Here is a 6985-nt window from a genome sequence, read left to right as displayed (position 1 = left end):
TTGGCCCTAAGTGAGTCTTATAGACGACCGCGACAACCTAATCTAGTCTTAGGTTGAGCTTTAATCACAAGAATGTGTGCAAACCGTTTTTTGTTAGCTCAGAAGTTCAGGAGTGATGCGATAAACTTTTAAACCATTCCCTCAAAACTAATGCTGAGATGGACTAGGAACACTACCGATGCATACAAAGGAGTACAAGAAGCGTTCAAGAGGGACTTCGTAAAAACCAGAGTTTCGAGGTATAAATTGTTTGTTACCAGAACTGTAATGAGTGAAGATGCCATAAGATATATGCTTTTAAATCTTTTGCCATCTTCAAATCGCCCTACCTATATCCTCACAGAAGGTGCTGAGCTTTTGTGGGCAACCTATTAGCATGTGTCCTTCATACCTTTTTCACCATCTTATCGCTTTGTGTTTGTGCTAAAAACAATAAACATATCGTCACCTGGATAAAAGATTGTCGTATGTTACTTTCGGCAGGTTCACTGCAATCGCGATTGAAGTTTGGAATACAATTTCTCAAAAACGTGCCGATAGATTTTCTCCAAAGTCTAGGAAGATTTTACTAGTTCACGAACTTGTAAAAATGTTTCATTTTTAATGTCTATTGTTTATTATTGTTGGGTATATGAATGATTTTCTTTAGTAAAACTTGGCATACATATATGTATATTTTTCAATCATTTTGCAGGCACTTTGTATGACATACTACAAAATGTGTACTAAATTTACGATGCTTTTTACTCAATATCTCGAAAGCTAAAGAATATATCAAAAAATGGATAGGACCTTTAGAAAGATGTTGATTATTTTAATGTGACTACGATGACCATCCGTCCTTTTTTCATCAATTCTCCTAGTAATTCATTTGTTTTATACGGGACGCAAAATGTTCCCGTATTGGGTACTCGACGCCTTAACACCTCAAAAGAATAACATTCTTATGAACCAGCTTTAAGTGATTTTGGCATATGACCGTAATTTTCCCCATACACATGCGGTATTCACATTGGTGGCGTATTGTTGTATGTCGTAAACTTCAAATGCCTAAATACTCGCAAAGTACCATCAAAGTCATATTATGAATTTACGCAGTGTTAACAACATGTTGGTCAAGTTCTCTAAACATTTATTTAGGCTTTTAAAGTTTACGACACACAACAATACGACACTTACGACACCGCTGTGAATCCCTCAACAGTTATTATTTTTTAATATTCAATATATCAATATCGTTGGCCAGTATACCAGTTAATTTATATCGATAACAAGAGTTGCGAGAAGACTCTTAACATACTTCGCCGAAGTTTTTCATAAGCATCTTTTTTCGCAAAATTTTTTTACGCGCCTTTTTTCGCCGTCAAAACACTAGCGCGCCTTTATTCATTTGTAGTGACGAAATGGGGTGGTTGGAAAATCGTTTCCGCAAACTAATTTGCTTTCTTTAAAAAATGTAAGTGCATGAATCGAAGCTTCAATTAATGTTTATTTGATTTCATTTTTATGTTATTGGACCGAAGAATAAAAATAAGGAATTGCTTTTTCTTAAAATTTCGGATCTTTCACTCGATTTATTCAAACAAACTTGAAGTAAAAGGTATCAAATTTAAGAAAAAGCAATTGCTTAGGTTTGGTTAGGTTTTATTCATACGGCACATTGTATGTTACGAGTGCTTTACATAATTATTTTAAGGCAAACATTTAATTTTTATTGGAGACTTATAAAAGACTAACAGCCAATTTCACGAAAACAATTTAAGTGCAAAACGATTTTAATTTTTTGAATGCTATATGGAAATCGACAGAAAATAAGAATCATTTTCCATTTAAATTGCTGGTGAAACCGGCAGTAAAGGTACCCCGCCACGGTTTGCCTCAGTGTAATAAAATAGAAATATGAAAATCAGAGAACTTATGTATATGATTTTCTTTGCATTCTACATCTATCCACTTGTCCTTAATTTTCAGTAACTCTCGAATGTAATTCGGTCATACCAATACGACTGTTATCATTTTCGGTCACTCATTCATGTCATTGTTCATTTGATTGACTTCGCCGACCTATGTATGTATGTCAGCATGTCTTTTCCCCGGCGTGGCAATGAAAATTATAAAATAAGACAGAATCGGCTGTGAAAATCAAATAAAAATCAGTGATGGTAAAATATACCAAAATTCAATTTAACCGAGTCTTTTGTTAATCTAAAATATTTTTACCGCAAAAATGAAACACGGCTTGAGAAATGTTATGAATTTTACACATCCGGACGAAACAAATGATAGTTTTGTATAGCACTTCAGTTAGAACATAGGTAAACCAAAAATGGCATGTATAATAAGTTATTATAGTCAAAGATTTAAAGTACAAATTTTTCATATAGTTAATGAAACTAGTTCGTAGTTTTTTCTTTTACTTTTAAAACAAAGATTTCTAAAATAAATGCATTTGAAGCTTTTGGTAGGCAAAAATGTTTTGAAAATACAACCAAATTGAACATTAATATTTGTTCGCTTAAGTTTCTTTGCTTTTGACGTAGAATACGTCTTACGTTTCGATATGGAGGCTATGCTCAAATGTTGTAGTTGTAAGTTTTAGAGCTTCACGAAAACGCTTATTGCACGAGAACCAGTGGAGCGATTTCAAAGGAAAGTGTGGCGTTTTAAAGACAAAATTCCAAACCTATCGACAGATACATTTCCGTAAGTAACCAATTCGGTGTCTGTCGTAGAAACAACGGAAAATATTGGCTTATTTTGGGGTCAATTTTGAGCATATAAAGTGCTCTAGCAACTTATGATTTGCAGATGTACCTTTCATTTACGGCATATATGTATGTATGTTGGTTCTTTGAAGCAATAGAAATATTATCGTGTACAAATTCTATATGAATTCAACAAATGTTGAGCATTTTAAGGCAAAAAATTATTAAAAAATTTGGAAAATTTATTTATTTATTACCAAAATGCTCGATTTTTTTTTGTTTTCTTTAATCAAAAATTCAAGGATTTTCTTTTCGTTTGCTATATGCGAAGTATGGGCATAAATGATTTTCCATACAAAAGCACTTCGTCATCATTTTGCAAACAAGTGCCTGCGCCGGAAGTGGGAGAAGGAGGCAAAAAGTATGTATGTTTGTTTAGGTATTTCGGCTTTTGAGTAACAGATGGCGAAATATTTACATATAAACTAATCGCAGTGCAGTTCATAAAAAACTCCATTTTTGGGGGTATTTTCAAATCGGCCCAGCTCGCTTAAATCTTAATATTTTTCCGAAATATTTTGGTGGACGTCTTAAAATATAACAAATTTTGTAATCCCGGCTGAAAACCCGGAACTTTTTATGGTGATGCAGTCTAATGTACATATGTGCATTTGAATGCATAATACGCGAAAACTTTTTCGTCATATCAGATCTGTACCGTTCGTTCGATTTTACAAGGTGGGGTATCAAATTACGGGGTTGGCCTGTGGATGTGTAATAACTTCTTATTTTTTCAAAAAGAGTTGCCCCCTGATAAAAAAGTAAAATTCGAATTATTTTTAATTTAATCAATTATTACACTATGAGTAGCGATGGAAATGCTTTTAAAAATGCTTTATTTCTTACTTATATGTAGGAGGTTGCCACCTCTTTCAAAAAGCAAGTTCGACTTAAATAAAGGCAGAACATTGAAATGTATATCCTGATATGGATGTCAGACGAAAGAGGTTGTGGTTTGAAAATATTTTGCAGAGGGTTGCCACCTTGTTACAAAGTTAGATTCAATATAAGCAATAGGTTAAATAAATTGCTTCAATATGAATATAAATTAAAATTGCTTTGAACAAAACTTTATTTTCAAACAGCACCTGATTTTATAATTAAACTCAATTTGAATTAAGAGTATTATGTAGATAATTTAGATATGTATCACAATACAAGTGTTACACAAAAAAGGTTTAACGAGGTTTTGGTAAAAAAAAATTTGAATAGGACTGCCATCAGTTTGAAAACTCGAATTAAATTAAATTATATGAAATATTGAAATATTGGCGTCAAACAAAGGAGTACTAAGAAATATTTAGTTTGAGCATTTATAACATTAAAGAAGGTTTCCACCTGTGTAAAAAGTTAAACTCAAATTATTTAATAAGTCAAATTAATTATTAAAGTACATATGGGTATAAATTGACATGGGTTAAAAATGTTTTTATTTGACTTTATTTAAGAGGGTTGCCATATGTTTTAGAAATTAAAGTCAACTTTAATTAAGAGAATTAGGTACACAATTAAAATATGTATGTATCGCAATATGTATGTAGGTTTAACAAGGTTTCGGTTTTAAAAGATTTTGAATTGGGTTGTCACCTGTTTTAAAATTAAAATTAGCATAAGTTAAATGAAATATTAAAATATGACGTGAAAGGAAGGTTGTAAGATATCCGTAGTTCGAATATTTAGAATTTTAAAGAGGGTTTCCACCTATGTAAAAAGTTGAACTCAAATTATTTAATAAGTCAAATGGATTACTAAAGTGTGGGTATAAATTGACATTGGTTAAAACTTTTTTTCTGTACTTTATTAAAGAGGGTTGCCATATGTTTTAGAAATTAAATTCAACTTGAATTAAGGGAATTAGATACACAATTTAAATATGTATGCCAGTCGAAAAAGGCTTGGCAAGGTTTTGGTTTTAAAATATTTTGAATAGGGTTGCAACCTGTTTTAAAATTAGAATTTAATTAAAGTACGCATAAGTTAAATGAAATACTAAAATATGACGTGTCACGAAGGTGTTAAGATATCCTAAACTCAAATTATTTAATAAGTTAAAGCAATTATTAAAAATATGGGTATCAAACAGTGATCGGACTTCTACCACATTGTAGTAGATCTGCCACTTTTTTGAGCATCTACCACATCTACCACACAATGTCTGAAATAGAGGTAAGCACGGGCCTAAATTTTCCTTTCACGTCATATTTTAATATTTCATTTAACTTATGCTAATTTTAATTTTAAAACAGGTGACAACCCAATTCACGACGGGACACGTCCCAGCCCGGAAATAAAGAGCCAACTTTTAGTGTATGTATACATACATATGTAGATACATATTTCTAATTTTGTGTTTATGTATGTATGTATATTTACTTAAGCGAATCATTTTTTTACATCTGTTTATTTTTATAATATATTTTCTGGGAAGTAGAAAAAGTTGAAGGTATTTTATGTACAGATATATCTGTATATATATATGTAAACAAAACTACTAAGTATCTTATCTTTTCTATCGGTTTCCAAATATTTTTTTTTTCTTTTCTCTTATCAAAAGAGTTTTAATATGTACTATTTTTTTTTGGTATAAAAACAAAGGCTTATCTAAATTTTTAGTATTAGCAACGGGCTTTTTCGTGCTTATTCGTGCTTTTATGAAATTTTACTGAACGCCCATGCACGCACGAGTTCGTGCTGACAGCAAATATTCCGGCCCGTACCCGCGGGGTTACGCAGGGGCCCGCCGGGCCCCTGCCAAAAGCCCGGCCCGTGCCCATCTCTAGTCTGAAATCTACCACATATTCACGTTTTAGTTTTGCTCGACATAATTTTCTTATTTTTAAGAGCAAAAATTGTCCAACACTAAACACTAACAACAGGCAGAATGTTAGGATAAAATAAACTGTAAAATAGTAAATTTCCTCAATAATCAATTTTTCGACAGGAAACATGGTTTTATTGTGTTAAATTGCAAAATGTATGATTTATAAAAAGAATTAATAGCGAAAATGTAAAAAAAACGGCGATTTTTGTGAAAGTATTAGCAAATTTCAGTGCATCTAAGTTTCTAAAGCGTTATTTACTTTTACTTGTCAAAATCGGCAAATCCCAAGTAGCGGTTTCTGGAACGTGTCACATTTGTACGCTACATCGTGATGTGATAAAAAGAAAAGCTGGCAGCACTCCGCAAGGTTGCAGAAATCTTTCAAAACATGTTCGAAAAATATCTTGATATGGAAGGAACTGCTCTACACTGTCAAGGAAAAAAATTGCCAAACTCAACGCAACTTTTAGCAACTTCAATCTTGCACTTTATTATACTAAAATTATTTTTTTTTTAGATTTTAATTAAAATGTTTTCCATTTAGGTGAAACCTTGCAGAATTTTTTAAATTTTTGTACAAAGTTTGATCCAAAACCTGAAATCTACCACATTTTTTGAAATCTACCACATTTTCTTCCAGATTCTACCACACAATTTTTTTTTTAAAGTCCGATCACTGGTAACAAATGAAATGGGTTTAAAAAGGCTTTACTTCTGAACTGTATTTAGGAGCTTTGTCACGTATTTAAAAAATCAAATTTAACTTAATTCACTAGGAACATTAAGTATGTAGCTTTCACAATATCAGATGCAAGATATTTGCTTATTTCTTAACTATATTTCATATTTCATATTTATTTAGGGTTACCAGCTGTTTGAGAAATCTTAGCTAACTTATGCACAAATTCGAAGACGAGGATAAAGATAAGACGGGCACGAACACGAAGAAGAATACTAATACGGGGACCTAGGCTAATATAAAAAGTAATACAAAATTCTGCAGGATGAAAGGAAATAAAAATGAATCGAAGTAAGATCGAAGAATGATCTGGCGTTTCACAGCACGGTTAATCGCATAACGAAATAAATTCGAAGAACTTTTTCCCATTCACTCCCCGGCAGCAACAATTATCCGGTTCGATGGTGAATCTGTCCTTGAAACTGTATGGTATAGTTGGTGGCAATTTAAAAATTGGCGAGGATCGTTGTTCTACAGAAATCCAATACACACAGACTTATTTCAGTCGAAATGCCTTAAAGCTCTTATCAAGGAGCGCAATGATTCTGATGGTAGATTTAATGATGGTCATTTGATATTGACCCGTGGACAACGCAATCCTGGTGTATCCGAATGAAGCTCGCAAATCACGTTCATTGGGTCAATCGGAACACACGGGAG

The sequence above is a fragment of the Rhagoletis pomonella genome, unplaced genomic scaffold (assembly GCF_013731165.1).
Source record: "Rhagoletis pomonella isolate Grant_MI unplaced genomic scaffold, Rhpom_1.0 Rhpom_scaffold_00002, whole genome shotgun sequence".
Classification (NCBI taxonomy): Eukaryota; Metazoa; Arthropoda; class Insecta; order Diptera; family Tephritidae; genus Rhagoletis; species Rhagoletis pomonella.
Note: the sequence above shows the minus strand (reverse complement) of the source record.